Raw genomic sequence first — 14,695 nt, forward strand, 5'->3', positions numbered from 1 at the left:
TGGTTAAATCATCCCTTTCAGTAATTGCTGCTGATACACATCTGCAACACAAATCAAAATATTTAATCTCATGAAATGATATTGCCAGATAGATAGATGAGAACCCTGTTACAGTCTTATCTCTGCAAGTGAGTAATGACAGTATAAAGCTTTATTTGTAATAACTCCAAGTTTCAATAATAACCTTTTCCATGTAACCACATAGAGTGTGTAGTGTTTTGTGTAATTATAGACTTAAGAAATAAAAGAAGTTTTATTTAGTGTTCACACATAGAGGAATCCAACCTGGTGTTTAGTTATCCTAGGAAAAATTCTAGCACATACTATGCACTGTAAGAAAAAGATTCAGGATTTATTTATGGCAACAACATTGTTCTCGATTTGACACTAATAATTCAGATAATACCAAAAAACTGAGAAAATAGCATCTCTTTAGGTAGAGTTTCAGGATTATTTCAGAGAGCAGAGGCATCAAGTCTTCTGCTCTGTCCATTATTAGAAGCCAAGAATATATATTTTGAAAAAAATCACCTATTTTCCAAAGGTGGCTCTACTTATTAATCATAATGAAATAGCTTTGAAAATTTTCATTCTACAATTTTGCATAATTACAAGTATAGATAGGCTTATTATTGATGTTTTCCAGTGATTTTCAAGGAATGTATCAATAATTATTTACACAATTTACTTTTTTCCTGAATCATACCTTTCAGGCTGGGTTTTATTTTCAATACAACAATATATTTCAAGCCTCCAAATCTCTCTACAATTCAGATATAACCACTCAAAAAATGCACTATATCTGGACTATGGTTGCATTTTCCCCCTTAAACCTAAGAAGGGAAAAGAGGCACTGATACTATTTATGCCCTGAAATTTGCAAAGCTATTCTGGATGTGATGTGATGATATCCTGTGCATCCTAATTTGACATGCCATGCAGACAACGTGATAAGTGTGGGCCAAAACCATGGGGCCAACAAAACTTCAGAGTTCTCTTATGAAGTGCTATCGTGCTGAAGGAGGTTAAGGACATGGTTTTGCCTCTATGAAGAGAGAGTGGCTGTTGAACAGCTGAATTATCTCCTGGTCTTGTGTATGAGTGCTGGGAAAGTCAGGTCCTGGTGCTCTCTGTTGGGGAAACAACCAGAAAATGGTGCTTTGTTAGGGGTTGCACAGTTGAAAAAATTGAAAGACAGCCACAAAATTCACAAACACATTAGGGACTGAGTAATTATTTATATTCTAAATATTTGTCTCAACAGGCTGATCCTACTTAATCCCTTCCAGTGTTATTCTTGGTTTAGAATAGAGGACAGAGTCATTTAAGAAGAATAGGGATGCCATCAGTAGAGTAAATAGCAGCAATCCAAGGATAGACCTTTTTTTTTCCCCTTAAGGCATCTGTTAATCTAAATTCTCCCTCAAAGAAAAAAGATACAAACAATATTAAAATGAATAATTACTTACAGTGCCAGGAAGTGTTGTCAGTTTGATAATTCAATAATATTCTTCAACATAGGAAGGAAAAATTGCTTAAAAAGAAAAAAATTGGAAATGCTATATTGTCTAAACCTTTGTTGATAAAAACAGTATTTATTGCTATGATTCTTAAAGTAGCATTTATTTGCTGTTAAGTTTCTAGAACCAATGATTTTTCATGCCTTTTAAGGATTTTGCAGAAGGCTGACTTTGGAATCTATAAATTATTTCTATTTTTATTGGTCAAATTTATCTTGGTTCATGTAAGTGAACCTAGATTTCAGAGGTCTGCAAAAGAGATTAACCATAATGAGCACATTAAGGGGTCTACTGAAGGTTTTTCAGATGTCTGCAAATATAAGTTCTCTCAGATGAATAATATGAAAAAACATAAATCTGTCTGTCTAGCTGTCTTCAACAGACATATCTGCAGACAACTCACCATAACTAGCATAACAGAGTATCTCTCTTTGTTCCTGCTCACGTCCTTTGGCACTGAACCTGACACTTTTCTTCACATTAGTGTCCTCTTCAGATGATAGCTGATGCAGACATGATCATATTCTAAAAATTAGTGTTGTAAGTTTGTGATATGGCTGCTATTTAACAGTTTGCACTTGATGAGGCAAATAAGCCAACTTCCCTGTTTTCATTAGAGAAAGTCACTGAAGTTGCCTGCAGCAGAAGTTCTTTGTGTAAACCCACTGGTAACTGCTTTGGAGTAGAAGAATAATGGGACAAAACTAAGTCTCTTTACATCTTTATGCAAACCCCATGGATTTTACAGTGGTGGATTACACAAGGACAATTTAGGAGAATCATTTGTAAGTGTCTTTTCCTTGCTTTCAGCAAAACCATTATCCAATGCCATTACTGTAAACTTACTTCTAGTGATCAAAAATAATGATCCAGTTCACTTTACCATCTAACCAAATGAGTCCCTTTCATTAGAAAAGCATTAGCATTCCTAATTCTAATACAGTTGGTAGTTTTAATGTGCAACTTTGTGGTAGTTCCCCAGACTTTCTGCTTTTGCATTTTATGGTTCTACTCTTAAGGCTGGAGTTTTCACTCACAAATAATTGCACACCATTCCTTGGACACAGAGTGAAGAAGTTCTGAACTTTTATTATCTTGAGATGGCTTTGGATTCCCTTTGGAATCAGCGTGGTTATTTTATGAAGATCCTTAATGCTTAACAAGCACTACAGGAAATTTCAGTTAAATGAAGTTATGCTGGTGAAGGATAACAGAAGGACAAAACAAAGCTGTTTTAGCAGCCTGTGTTTTATGAGAAACAGAGGTAAGGGAGAAACCACCCACGCGTTCCAGGGTGACAGAAACAGTAAGAGAGAGTGTTCCCTTTGAGCTTTCCAGTGCTATGATAATCAACAGAGCTAATAAAATGCAGCAGTTCATGGGCTTTTGGCAGCATGAGCCTTCAGAAGGACATGAAATTATTGCCAAAAAAGATTCTTAAAATCTTGGTTTTAAAACAAATATCCTGTCTGCTTTCTCTAGCAGCACTAAATTGTTCCCAAGGTTGTTTGTGTAATCTGCCTATCTCCCTTTATCTGGATTAGATAAAGGAAATGAGGTTATTGTATCATTGATCAAAACAGTGTATTAATGGCCTCCTTCTGGACTGGGCCAAAGATACTGACTACATTTGATTTACTCAAGTTGAGAGAAAGCCTGCGGTGTTTGTGAACCCTGGGTAAGTATGCTGGGTATGAGTGTGTGATACAGAGACAGCAGCAACATGCAGGCTGCTGCAAATGACAGATGGTAATATTCACTGTGAGTTGGTAAGGTTAGTCAGTCCAGCACAGCAGCCAAAATCCTTGCCAAGATTTTCTCTCTCTCTGAATGTACTCCTACCCATTGAGAAAAGTGCTCTCTCACACAGTATTGCTATAAATTCATGAGAACCCCCAATGCAAAATCTTTACTCTTTCTTGCTTTCCCTCCCAGGGAACTGCTGTATTTATTACCTGGACTGAATCTACTCCCTGCAGACTGAGCAGGCAACTAACTTTGCCAAAACAAATGTTTACACAGGGCTTTTCTAAACTGTGGCATTCAGCTATTGTTAGGCATGCACAGAGTTTATTTGGGTTAAAAATCCCACATTTTGGAGAGTGGAAAGATAAAAAAATAAAATTCCTTGCATTTACTTAAAGTAAGTAACAACTTACTAGGTTACTTATTTTACTTACCTACTCTAAAGTACTTAAAGTACTTTAAAGAAAAGTGTTTACCAATTGACAAGACCAGTAGATATAAAAAAGGCATCTTAATAGTAAGTGTCATGGTATTATTAAGCTTTCAGAACAGGCATCAGTAAATCTTCACAGGTTTCTGTACACCTCAATATCTGACTGTTTGTAAGAGGCAAATCTTGTAGAATGGCTGCAGAAACCCTATGAGAAATTCTCCTCTTTTTTTCCTTCCCCACATTTCAAGAACCCTCTGCCTGGCTCTCTCCTGATGTATCTGTCAGGTCCTGTGGTCTGATCAAAGAGTCACAGAATATGTTGAGTTGGAAGGGGCCTTGGAGCAGCTCTGTTCTGCTGCAGGTCTTTACTGCTCTCTTTTATTGCTGGTGCTTGATCCAGGTAACACCTATGAAGGAGAAAGGGATTTGGGCCACAAAGTACAGCCAGCTCTATCCCTGGCCCATGCACAGAGGGTGCTAAGATTAACACAATAGGATTCAAGCCTGAAATGTTGTTTAAAATCATAGAGAATTGCAAGAAGGCTGCTTCTGAAAAGAGAGCTTGAAACAAACTAGAAACAAAACATTTTGTTTATCAGCCAAGCAGATCCTAGTTATGAATTCTTTCAAGTTATTTCCTCTTGGCCAGACTAGTTCAGCTGGAGGGCTGCTGCAGACTGGAGGCACCACAACTACAACAGCTCACTCCAGCTGAGTGCTTCAGGAAAGCAGAAACACAGGATAGTTATTCTGCATTCTTAAAGCCAAAGTAGTTAAACTGTGAGGTGGAATTGTAACAGCTCAAGACAGATTTCCTGGATAAAAATGAAAAATACCCCACCAAAAGCTGTGATCTAGAGTTGCATTTCCTCTGTAAACTTGTTTTAAAATGTCAGATAAGCATAAAATTTGGCTGTGTAAAAGAAGGAACAATAAGTAAGTAAGTAAGTAAAAGTGTATAATGGCAGATTGATCAGAGAGGAGTTGGACTGGTAGAAATGTTGGGTAATAGCATGAACTTTCCATGTTTTAAAGTAATGCACTGCCAATTTTCCCCTGCAAGTACTTTCTGGCTGGAAACCACTAGAGTGCAGAGGTAATGAAAAAAACGTGTGTGTGACCTGTGCAACCCTTATAGATTTAGGTGACCTCAATGAAGTAAGACTCCTAAGTTTAATCAGTAAGATAAAGTGTGGAGAAAAGAGTGAGGAGTTTCTTAACCCAAGAAATTGGAAAGGCTCTTACAGCAGGCCCATGCTGAGGCTGAAGTTTCTCAGCACAAGTGAGACTGGGATAGCTCTGCTTGTGGTGGCCAGGATGGGAAGAGAATGATCAAAAGAGGAAGAAAAGGGAGAGAGAAAGCAATGCCATTCCAAAGTTAGCCCGACAGCCTTCAAAGTGGAATTTTTCTTATAGCAATTATAACTAGACTGGCCAGGAATGCATACCAATTTCTGCAGGACTGAAGAAGTATATGGATCGGGAAGGTAATCATCCCTCTGCATCTTTTCCATTCTCCTTTTCTTCTGACATTAAGGATATCAGAGAATCACAGAATATCTGATGTGGAAATGGACCTCTGAAGGCCATTTGGTGCAACCTCTCCTGCTGAAGCACAGCCAGCCAGAGCCAGTTGCCCAGAGGGGTTTTGAATATCCCTAGGGATGGAGACTCCACAACATCTTTGAGAAACCCGTGCTAGCGCTCAGTCACTCTCACAGTAAAGAAGTGTTTCCTGATTTTCAGAGGGACCCTCCTGTGTTTCAGGTTGTGCCCATCACCTCTGGCTCTGTCACTGGACACCACTGAAGAGTTTGGTTCTGTCCTCTTTGCACCCCATCCCTGAGGTGTTTGTACATACCAATAAGATCCCCTTGAGCCTTCTCCTACCCAGGCTGAAGGATCCGTGCTCTCTCAGCCTTTCCTCACAAATGAGGTGCTGGAGACCCTAAATTACCTTTGTTGCCCTTTGCTGGACTATGTCCATGTGTGTCACACACTGAGGAGCCCAGACCTGGACATGGCACTCTAGGAAGGGACCTCACCTGTACTGAGCAGAGGGAAAGGATCACCTCCCCCAAACTACTGGCAGCACTTCGTCTAATGCAGCCCAGGGTGGCCTTCTTTACAACAAGGACACATTGCTGGCTCTTGGTCAGCTGGGTGTCCAACTCCAGGGCCTTTTCCACAAAGCTGCTCCTCAGCAGGATGGCACCCAGCAGCTCCTGCTACCTCAGGCTGTTCTACTCCAAGTGAAGGACTTGGGACTTCCCCTTATTGAACTTCATGAGGTTATATCCTGGGACAGAAAAGAATCTGATCTATTATTTTGCCTACAATTGGAAACTTTACTTTTCTAAATGCTTTGAAAAATATTATTCCATGAAAATATACAATTGTATTAAAAAGTATACTAAATTTTATGGGGATTTTTTTCTCCTAACTATTAGATGCCAAAAAGGTGTTCACATTTATTTTGTTTATATCTATTTTCTTCTGTTGTGGGGTTTCTTTTTAGGATAAATGCAAACAAGATGTGTAGTTCTAGTATGTATGAAAGTTGATCAATGACTTGGTAAATACTCCCCTTTACTGAAGCCATACTAGCTTTTCCCAGGCAGGCTGTATTTTTCAAGGAATCCACTAACTCTACACTTGGTTTGTACTTGTAGTAATTTCCTCAGTAAAGAAGGCAGACTTAGAGCTTTCTTGATCCCAAAGGAGCTTTTAAAAATATAGCACATCTGTGATATCACAGATGCTGCACTCCAGTCCTCTGGTGCCATGGGAGCCTTAAAGCAGAAGTTAGATGGTGCTGTTAGTAATTTAGCTGTTTCATCCTTGAGATCTCTCAGAGCTCTTGGGGGCACATGATCTAGGTCTGGTGATGTTTTAGTGTTTGTTTCATTGCTTTGTTCCGTGTCCTGCAACCACTTCAGTTTCAGACAGGGCCTTTGCAGAGTGCACTACAAGAAGGTTAAAGAAGGGGAATTTCTTTTACTTCCACAGTGAATGTCAAGGCAAAAACTTTGTGTAGTATTATATATTGATGATGAGCTGTCCCTGCCTAAAGTCTGTGGTTTTCTTCTGATGTGTGTGAAGGATTTAGTACTAGTTTTCATTTTATCTTCTTAGTATTAGCTTCAAATTCTGGTTTAGTCTGCACTGGTTTTCATTTCATTTGATATGCCTGAATTTTTATTAACACCTTCGTTATATTAATTAGAACATGCATGATTTCAGCAATTTGAAACATGGTTTTCTGTTTCTAGCAAAAAAACCTTTCCTTCCCATTCTGTCTTGTTTTCATCCTTATTTAAGCCTTTCCTACTGCAATACAATATGCAAATCATCTGTAAGTATTTAACATTGTCAGCTCCTTCTTTCAAACTCTGTTTTCACAGGCTCTGTTCCTTCAGGACTCATGAAAAAGTGCAAGAACTGGAAGAATTGTTCTGCTTGTGGAACCATTCTCTTTCATAGTAGGGTGTATGAGGCCACAAACTGTGTTCCTTTAGCACCAATGTTAAAACCACCACAACTCAACAGAAATGGACTGGATGATTTCTTGACTGGTATTTGTATCAGTTGTGATGGAGAATGATGATGTAGATATGATCTCCAGATCAGGAAGTCACTACCTAATTGCTGAAAACCAAGATGGAGTACCAGGGGAAATATTATCCTTTATGCATTCTCCATCTCTTATAAACCTCCCTAAGCATACCAATCACTGTCTAAGACAGGATATTGAGGCAAATGGCTTTTTTGGTCTAACTCCATATGTTGGTTTTTATAAAAAGTAAATCTGTTAAGAAGCAAAAGCTTCTGGAGCGAGGTAAATTTCCCCAGAACTTGATTTCAGAGGAAAACAGCAGGAAAAGTTCGGATGTTATTATATTTCTTTTTAGGTAGCCTAGTTGCTTGTTTATCTTTCTGAAGTGCCTGTACACAAATGCACACAGCATGGGGAATAAACAAGAAGAACTGAAAGCCTATGTCCTATCACAGGGCCATGATCTCTATGCAATTACAGAGACAGAGTGGGACTGCTCACATGACTGGAATCTTGTCATGGATGACAATGTACATATAGAAAGGACAGGACAGAGAGGTGAGGTGGTGGAGTAGCTGTTCATGTGAAAGGGCAGCTGGAATATATTGAGATCTGCCCTGGGACAGACCCATGATTTGAGGGTTTCTGGGTGAGAATTAAGGGACAGGCAAATGCAAGTGACACTCGTGGATGTTTATTACAGGCCACCTGTAGTGAACATGAGATGGTGGAACTCAGGATCCTGCACAAGGGAAGCAAATCAATAGGCAGGACTAGAACCCTAAACTTCCAGAGAGCTAACTTTGGCCTCTTCAAGGACCTGCTCATCAGAATCCCATGGTTATGGCTCTAGAAGAGAAGTGTGTCCAAGAGACATGGTCAATATTTAAGAACTACTTTCTCTAAGGTCAAGACCAGTGCATCTTCATGATAAAGTAGTTGGGCAAAAGGAATAGGAGACTTGCATGGATGAACAGAGAGCTCCTAGTATATCTCAGAGGCAAGAAAGAAATCTGTGGAAAAAAGGACAGGCCATGCAGGAAGACTATGGGAACATTGCCAAAATATGCAGGAATGCAATGAGGAAGGCCAAGACCCACCTGGAACTGCAACTGACAAAGTACCTCAAGGATCAAAAGAAGGGATTCTACAAGTATATCAGCAGCAAAAGGAAGATTAGGGATAATGTTGAGTTGCTGCTGAATCAGATGGGTGTCCTGGTAATGGAAGACACAGAGATGTGGAATTACTGAACACCTTCTTTGCTTTACTCGTTACTTCTGAGGATGGCTCTCACCAGTCCCAGACCTCAGAGGAAAGAGAAGAATGTTGGAGAAAGAAAGACTTCCCCTTGGTCATAGAGGGTTGGGTAAGAGGTCAACTAGGCAGACTTAACACCAATAAATCCATGGGCTCTGATGGGACGCACCCCTGAGTGCTGATAGAGCCACAGATGTTGTTGCTCTGCTGCTCTCCATCATCTTTGAAAAATCACAGAGGACAGGGGAGGTGTCTGAGGACTAGAGGAAGGCCAGTGTTTCTCCCATCATCAAGAAGGACTAGAAGGAGCACAAGGGAAACTACTGGCCAGTCAGCCTCAACTCCAGCCCTGGAAAGGTGATGGAGAGGCCTTTCTGGAGATCATTAGCAGGCATTTAGAAGAAGGCAATAAGGTGTAGTCAGAACGGATTCACCAAGGGGAAGTGATGCTTGACCAATCTGATAGCCTTCTATGATGACATTGCAGGATGGGACAATGAAGGAAGGGCAGTGGATGTTGTCTGCCTTGACTTCAGCAGAGCTTTTGACACTGTTCTCCAGAACATCCTCATGGGTAAGCTCAGGAAATGAACAGACAAGGTGAGGTAGATCAAAATTAATGGCAGAGCTCAGAGGGTCTAGATCAGGCCTCAGAGGGTTGTGATCAGTGGAGCAGGATCCAGCTGGAGGTCTGTAGTCAGTGGCATTCCCCATGGATCAATACTGGGCTCTGTCTTATTCAACTTGTGTATCAATGACCTGGACAAAGGGATTGAATGCCTTTGCATTCTCAGCAAGGTTGCTGAGAATGCAAAGGCACTCAGTTTGGTATCATCAGCAAACTTGCACTCTCAGCAAGGTTGCTGATGATACCAAACTGAGGGCAGTGGCTGATACAGGTGCAGGCTCTGCTGCCATTAAGTGGGACCTTGACAGGCTGGAGAGTGAGGCAGAGAGAAACATAATAAGGTTCAACAAATGCAAGTGCAGGGTCCTGTGTCTGGGGAGGAATAACTCCAAGGACCAGCACAGGCTGATCAGCCTGAAGTTTCTCATGTTCCAGAAGTATTTTTCATCCAATCTCTTCCTCTCAGAAATGTGTCACTATGGTCAGCATCAGTCCTTTCAGAGTATCACAGATATTGCAGTCTTGAAAACTTTCCCAAATCAAAACATTCAAAACCTTGAAAATACAGTCTCAAGAATATACAAAATATAAAGTCCTTCATGGCATATAAGAGGAAAATTGGTTATATTGAAATAAAAGGCTACTGTCCATTGTTTTCTTGCAGTTTCTGCTATAAAAAGCATCAGGACAAAACCAGAAGAAAAAATGCCAATTTAAAATGGAGTTACAACCAGGATGGAATTTGAAATGCTTTTGTCCTCTATTCCAGACTGCCCACTTGCATTTCACTAGGTTTGATCACGGCTTGATTTCACCTACGAGCCTAAATTATGGCTTTTCCCTTGAAGGAGCCTCGTTAGCTTACCCAGATTTCATCCTGTTAACAATGGATAGATATAGATCTTTTTTTCTTTCTCTGGAAAGGTATTTGATTATAAACATCAACTGACTTTGAGGGTATTTGATGGTCATCAATCTGAAGGAACACACACAGTTTGTTGTGATTGTGAGATGTTTCTGAAGATCTGCCCATACAACCTGCTAGGCCACTAGGCATTCCAGTGAATTTGGGATGTCCTGTTTGTTTGACCTATTGTGGAATGTAAAAATTCTTAATTACATAGTAAATTTTAACAATTAGCTGTGACATGTTTTATCAGTGTTTACCCCTAACTGCTTCAGAAGATTTCTTGTTCTCATTGTTGTTTTGTAAGCCACAATGTTGTACTAACTTTAATAAATGTAAGTAAATAACATATTATCCTTAAATGATTTTATATTGTTCAACATACATATGGAAATCCTCATGAAGAGAAGCAGAAATTTGATTTTTATTAAACAGCACTATCTGACTTGGAACAGGTTAACATAACTGAGAGGAAAACTGTGTTTAAATTAAAATGCAACATTTAAAATTAAACTTTGAAAGTGAAAGAACTTTATTATGTCCTTTGAACACTTAAGTTGCAGGAATGACTTGTTACTTTTACTGAAAGGTCTCTCATCTTCAACTCCCAAGAAACAAGTAATTACTCTTGTTGTTGCTTGGTCTGTACTGGGGGACTCGAGCATATCCCTGGTAGGAAACTCACTGTGTAGATTCAGTTTGTATGGGGCTTTCCCCACAAGAGGAAGGATAATGTAATTTATTTTAAAACCAGCCCTGTATAAATGACTTGGGTGCAGGTATCCAAAACCTGTGTTTCACAATCCATGGTGGTATTTCCCTCCTGCTGTCCAGCCTTACTTAAAAGAAAGTTCTTTTCAAAGAAATCAATTTACTTTGGTAAAAATTGTCAGAAATACTGGATTTTCCTGTGCTTTTGTCAGGATGAGAGTTTTGCCTTTATAGCTTTCCACATTTTCTGTGAAGCCACGAGCCAGCTCTGCCAGTCTGGCTATAAAGCTGTTACCCAGCTGTCAGCTTGTACAGTGATACTTTCAGTAGCTCCAGTATCTCAGGCTAAGTCTATTTAGGCTTCCAGGAAAGACGTGTTCTGCCTTGGATGTGCTCAAGTGCACATCAGTTATTCCCTCCTGGCTATCAACATAGCAATTCACTTGATGGTTTCCCTTCTAAGTCACAAAAGAAGAAAGTGCAACACTTCAAGCATCACCTCCATTTATTGTCTCCTAAAGTCTTGCATCTTGCCTAATGCTTAATCCTTGCACCTTTTCTGTTTTTATTTCCTCTTAGTCTGTCTCCTTCCTCTGCCTTTGCTCAAGCAGCCCAGGAGGCCATGCTGCTACCTCCATAGCATGCTCCCAAAGAAACAAAGATTATTCTTCTTGTCTCCTTTGGTTTTGGAATTGAAATTAGTGCTTCCAAGACTTTCCCTCTTACAGTGAGGAATGAATCACAACTATAAAGAAAACTGCAAACCCCCAAAAATACTCTCTTTCTCACATAACTGCAGTAACAAAGGATTTTAAATAAGAGATAAAAAAAAAAAAAGGCATAGCAGAATACTCATGTAAAAGTGGAAACACAGCTGCAATATGTCAATAGTGGTTTTCATGCTAGAAGGAAAAAAATATTTTTGGAAAAAATGTAGAAAAATATTGTTAAATTTGGAGCATTTTTTAAAAGAAAATTCTGTTACAATATAATGGCCCTTTACAACAGGGGGACTCTTTGAATCTTCTTTGCCTCTAGTTTTTTATTCCTTCTTCTACATTAGAGCAAGTTGGTTTATGTCCCCAAAATACAATAATTTCTAATTGTAATAATTTAAACATGTACATAAACCCTTAAGAGACATTGATAAAATGTGTACATGAGTCCAATTTAATATCAAATTTTAGATGTAGAATATGAGTCAGTCAGCTCATTAAGTACATAGTTTGCTTGAAGTCAGGGATAACTTCATTGACCTTAACAATCCCATTAGCAGGTTTACCTTAATTTTAAACCCACCAATGCCTCATTAAAATAAATGACACTGACTACAAAGACTTTTAACTCACAGCCTGGGCAGATATTACATGATTAATCTTTACTGGGTCAAGACCACATTATTCGCTAGCTGAAAACTTTATCACTTATGTGCAATAAGATATAAAATTAAGTATAATTGTAGGTTCTCATGTCTGGACCTACTTAAAAAAGTACATATTCCTGCTTTGGAAGGTAATGAAATAATCTATTTAGCTTGTACAAAGAATATGTTTTCTTTTCTCATGCTGCACAAAATCTTCCCTTCATCCCTGATCATGATTCCTCTCTCCTACATCCTTTCTTGGAGATTAATAGATCTTTAATAGTTTCAACATCTATGAATGAAAAATACTATAATGATTTTAGAGGAAATGTGCATTTCTTTCAGAACTTCCAGAACATATATTTCATACCTTACAGTGTGAGTGCATTCACAGCTTTGCAATGTGCAGCCTTTTATTGACTCTTTCTAGTCACTTATTGCAGTCATAAATTTTGTAACATTGGATGGAGCATTTCTAGGTGGGTTGTCGAATAGGAACTCAATAGTTTAATGTGCTATGCTCTTTACATAATGCACTGTGTTAACAATCAGATTGAATTTCCTAATTAAATGTGGAACAAGTTGTATAATGCAGACATTAGTAAATCTGTGTTACTGACGCAGGAGCAAGGCAGGCTAAATTATAAATGATGATCACCGGAAATTGAAACATAGCATGTGCAAGTTTAACAATCAAGAAACAGTCAATTAAATGTAGGCTTAATTTCCCTTCTAAACTCAGAGAATGTATGCAGGTAAGAAGGGTAGTAATTTTTTTAGCATAATACGTGCTTTTTAATCTGATACTTCCCAGCTGAGCTTAGTCATTGTCAAGGTCTTCAACCATGGACAGGATTAATTTTTTGCAGTACCTGTGAGGCGGAGGAGCCTAGAACAGTGTGGGTGTGGCCAAGACCCAAATATCATTCAACACTATTTCATGTCATTGCCAGGGCATTCTTTTCCAGTGGAGCAAGCCTGGCAGATGGAGTGGTGGGGTAATGCTGGTCCCAGCCAGAGGGAGCAGTTTTTGGGTGGCATGGCTGTGGGTGGGTTGAGTTCCACACTCTGTCTTTTGTATGATTTCATTATTAATATTGTTGCTGTTACTGTTCCTGTTCTTATCTCAGTTGGTCATCTTTGCCTTTTGTGCCTTCAGTTCTCCTCTCTGGCCACCCATGGGCAGAAGAGAGGGGGAGGGAAAGCAAGTGGGAGGCACTGTGGTTTTGGAGTCCTGATGGAGGGAACACTAAATACCATTCCTAAACCATAACAGTCAGGGAAAACCCCAATAAAGCTCCTATTACACGAGCTGTGAAGGAAATGCAGTCCACAGCTCAGGAGGCTACAGTCAAGAGGGAACCATTAGCTGCTCTGTGTGACAGACAGGTGCCTCTGCTTCCCAGCTCTTAATCATTACCTTCCTAAGGAGCTCCCAGGAGCAACCAGGTAGGAAATTCCTGAGTATTCAAGCTATGAGAGAGATGGTTATCTGGCTTGGAAGTGGCTAAGTAACAAGAGAGCTGGGAGTTCTTAGTACTTATTGATAACTTGCAGACAATTATCATTAATATCAGGTAAAAATTCAATGGATTATCACAGTATTGAAAGCATGCACATTTTATATGGTATTCAAATCAAATAATATTAGAAAGATTGCATAACAAAGCATAGGGCTCCTCTGCTTTAGCAATGCAACATACAATTTAATCTGATGTAACTGAAAGTTAGGACTCCTGCTGGATGGGACAAATATGGTTTGCAGAAGGTGATGCTAATGGAAATGTTTATATTAATTTTTTAATCAATGTGTGTTGATATTATGAATTAGAGTGTGAATTTTAGAGTGAACATATATGAAGCAATATGAATATACATAACACAAATCTATTCATAAGAGCTTAGATTTGATGGCTCTAACAACAAGACTTACAACAACCATTTTTTCTCGCAGAAATTAGAGGTGTTTATAGTGACATGGAAAGAAGCAAATCATGAGATTGTTCTTCTGATGCATTAATTACTCATTTTCTCATCCTTATTACAAGGATGTTCAATAGCTAATCAAGAAATTAGGTGATTAATTTAGGCTGTCTTTACTTATTCTGCCATTACATTTCACTGAGGCTTGCATGACAACAATCCTGTGGTATGCCAAAGCATTGAAGATGCAGTAATGATTTGTGTATGTATATGAGTTTATATATGTTTATCTGTGTGCTCAGGTGTGTTGGCTGATTTTCAAGTCCCTTGCACTATCTGAAAAGAAATGTTTGAAAAGTAAGTGTTTACTTAAGAAGCTTTAATACAGAATAACTTTTGCTCACAGATGGATAAACATTATATTTTTATAAATGCTATCAATGTCAAGTATTAACTAAATTTTTAAACAAGGTCTATTATTAAAAATAATTGCTAATATAATTAAGTATTTGGAATGTTCTAAGATGACTTCCAAAGACTCTGATGAGCTTTAGGTCAGGTATTCAAAAAGATGAAATGACATTGACTCTTCCATTCATGGCATTTTTATGCAATCCTATTGGAAAAGCTATGGACAGTTTGCAGTGT

General features: G+C 38.8%; 1 long non-coding RNA gene across 1 annotated transcript; it reads right to left on the reverse strand.

The window, feature by feature from the left end:
• Window positions 1–703: 703 nt before the first annotated feature.
• Window positions 704–1,532, reverse strand: LOC132330839 (uncharacterized). The gene is made up of 2 exons (XR_009487453.1): window positions 1,470–1,532; window positions 704–1,130 (listed from the first exon to the last, which is right to left on the reverse strand). It is a non-coding gene; the product is annotated as an uncharacterized LOC132330839 (long non-coding RNA).
• Between the last annotated feature and the right edge of the window lie 13,163 nt (window positions 1,533–14,695).

This window comes from Haemorhous mexicanus, chromosome 1 (assembly GCF_027477595.1).
Source record: "Haemorhous mexicanus isolate bHaeMex1 chromosome 1, bHaeMex1.pri, whole genome shotgun sequence".
Lineage (NCBI taxonomy): Eukaryota > Metazoa > Chordata > Aves > Passeriformes > Fringillidae > Haemorhous > Haemorhous mexicanus.